Source organism: Mesocricetus auratus, unplaced genomic scaffold (genome assembly GCF_017639785.1).
Source record: "Mesocricetus auratus isolate SY011 unplaced genomic scaffold, BCM_Maur_2.0 Super-Scaffold_100009, whole genome shotgun sequence".
Lineage (NCBI taxonomy): Eukaryota > Metazoa > Chordata > Mammalia > Rodentia > Cricetidae > Mesocricetus > Mesocricetus auratus.
The window spans coordinates 37,702,887-37,706,106 of NW_024429193.1; the positions used below are offsets into that span (position 1 = coordinate 37,702,887).

Genomic DNA, 3,220 nt, shown 5'->3' on the forward strand with positions numbered 1-3,220 from the left:
AAAAAAGCTAAACAAAGGAGGTTGAATTCAATAGGGAAGACTATTGAATCTACTTATAAACTAAAAACTAACTATAAATCTCAAATATTGTACATTATGGATTTTTGTATATTGATACAAACTTGAGGTTATTTTGTTATATTATTTATATGTTTCTACTCTTGTTTAAAGTGTACTACCTATACAATTCTTAACAATGTATTGTAAATTTCTAGCTTTGTGCAGTGGCAGTATCATAGCTGGTGAGGTTTATCCAAGGTGTGATTATTGCTAATTGAAAACAATGTAATGTAAATTTCTAATTCTTGAAATTTATTATTACAAACTATTTAGGATAATTAAGAAATACAGGTTAGTAGTCATATAATGATCGCAGTTATGTCAATGTTAGGTATGTTTTCAGGGACATAAAGAAATGCATTTCAGATAAGCAAGTGGCCTTCAAACACTTTAGAGACTTGCAAAATATAGCATTTAAAATGTTTTAATATCATAAGGCCTTTCATGACAGTGATACACGTCTGTTCCTGGCAGCACTAATTTACTTCAATAAAAGGATAATGGGTATTAAAGAACTTCCATATGGAGTTTGTTTTCTGTGTGGCAAAGCAAGCTATTTGGGCAAGAAATTGCCCTAGTTTTGATTGCTGACAGTACGCTGTTCAACTTGAACAAGCACAGCACAAAAGAAGGTGACTGACAAACTTTGCCAAGACAAGGTAGAACAGTCCTGTCAGATGTTCTTGGTCTGTAGGCTAAAGATAGTTTCCCAACATTTCAGAGGAACCTTGGATGACTGTCCAGGCAGCCAAATATCTTTGTCATTTCTATAGTTTGGAAGTTTCTTGTGCTACACTTCTTATTTATTCAGGTAATATATTATCCTTCTCAGGTCTTTGACTGGGTTAAAGGCTAGATAATTATAGTTATAATTTTCTTTGCTACCAAATTCACAACAGAAACTCGCAATAAAGTTGAGAAACATAAAATCTTAAGTTGTTTATCTAAGAAAATGATTTGAGGTCTAAAAAGATAGTTTACGATTGGTAATACAGATTAGCATAGAAAGTAAATTAGGTACAGAACTTTTGATTCACCAAGATAGAATAGATAGTGGAATATTTTCTCTGAATTAACCACATACAAATAGACGGAACACTGTAAATGTAATCCTTACCTGATAATTGTTCTTATTCCATATTATTTTACTGTGTTAGAGTTAAAACCTTCTACTTTATTTAGACAAAAGGTTTAAGTGTTGTAGGATATTTATACACTGTGAAGATATATTGCTGTGGATGGTGTAATAAAAAAAATTGAATGGTCAATAGCCAGGCAGGAAAGATTGATGGTATTTCAAGGAAGAGAGAGAATGATGGAAGAAAGAAAGTGGAGTCGTGAGTCAGACGCAGAGGAAGCAGACAAGACAGTACAGAGTAAAGGTAACCAGCCTTGTAAAAACATAGATTAATAGATATGGATTAACTTAAGTTATAAGAACTATTTATGAACAAGCCTAATCCAAGGGAAAGATTCATAATCAATAATGAAAAATCTGACTACAACTTACTATGTAGACCAAGTTGGTCTCTAACTGGCAATTCTCCTGCCAAGTTCTGGGATAATGAGCATGTATTATTATCATGCACAACCTAACCACTTATTTAGTAAATAAATAATTATTAGTTCATAAAAGGATACAGTACTTAGCTACTCAAATTTATTATGGTCATTAATTATATTAGCAGAGAAATAACATATAATATACTGGTGAATGTATTTTTAAACCAAGTATCAATTACATATAATTAGCCTTTCCTTAAAAAGTGGAGATATAATTCTGAACAGAAGAATCTCAAAGGACTGAAAGGCACTTAAGGAATTGCTCAACATCCTTGACCATCACTGAAATGCAAATCCAAATAACTCTGAGATATCATCTTATATCTGTCATAATGGCTAAACTAAAAAAAAACACTAATGAAAGCTTATGCTGGTGGGAGTACAAACTTGTACAGCCTCTGTGGAAATCAGTTTGGCAGTTCCTCAGAAAATCGGAAATCAATCCACCTCAAGACCTAGCAATACCACTCTTGGGCATGTACTCAAAGGATGTACACTCATACCACAAAGACATTTGCTTAACTCTGTTCTTAGAAGCATTATTTGTAACTACCAGGACCTGGAAACAACTTAGATGCTCCTCAGCTGAAGAATGGATAAAGAAAAGGTGATATATTTACACAGTGGAATACTATTGAGCAGTAAAAAACAATGACATCTTGATATTTGCAGGCAAATGAAAGGAACTAGAAAAAAAGCATCCCGAGTGAGGTAACCAGAAACAGAAAGACAAACATATGTGCCCACTCATAAGTGGATATTAACATAAAGCAAAGGATAACTAGTCTACAGTCCACAACCCCAGAGAAGCCAGGAAACGAGGACTCTAAGAGAGACATACAGGGATTCAACCTCCCCACCCCAACCCCCACCTGAAGGGGAAATATACAGGATCTTATGAGTAAATTGGGAGCATGGAGGACAGGGAAGAGTGGTAGGGGAATGAGGAAGAGATAAGGGGAGAGGGGAAAACATGAGGCATCGAGAAGTTCCAGTTGGGGGAATGACAGAAAGTGAGAGCAAGTGTAGAGATACCTTGATAGAGGGAGCCATTATGCAGTTATTGAGAAACCTGATGCCAGGGAGATTCCAAGGAATCCACAAGGATGACCCCAACTGAGAATCTATGCAGTGGAGAGGGTACCTTAACTGCCCTTTTCCTATCATCAAATTGATGACTACCTTAATTCCTATAGAACCTTCATCCAGTAACTAATCAAAGCAGATGCAGAGATCCATGGATAAACACTGGGCTGAACTGGAGTCCCGATGTAGAGAGAGAGAAGAGCTAATATAAACAAATGGGTCAAAACCATAATGGGGCTGGGGAAACCCACAGAAACAACTGACCTGAGCAGGTGGGAACTTGCTAATTCCAAAGTGACAGCTGGGGAACCTGCATTAAACAAAGTAGGTTCTCTGAATGTAGATGACAGCAGGGTGATTTGGACAGTTTGTGAGGCCACTAGCAGTGGAACCAGTATTTATCCCTAGTTCATGAACTGACTTTTTGGAGCCCATTCCCCTTGAAGGGATACCTTGCTCAGCCCAGATACATGGAGGAGGGCCCAGGTCCCATCTCAAGTGATGTGACAGA

At 36.5% G+C, this 3,220-nt stretch overlaps 1 pseudogene; it reads left to right on the forward strand.

The window, feature by feature from the left end:
- Positions 1–213: 213 nt before the first annotated feature.
- On the forward strand, positions 214–324 carry LOC121142550 (annotated as a pseudogene).
- Positions 325–3,220: the final 2,896 nt, after the last annotated feature.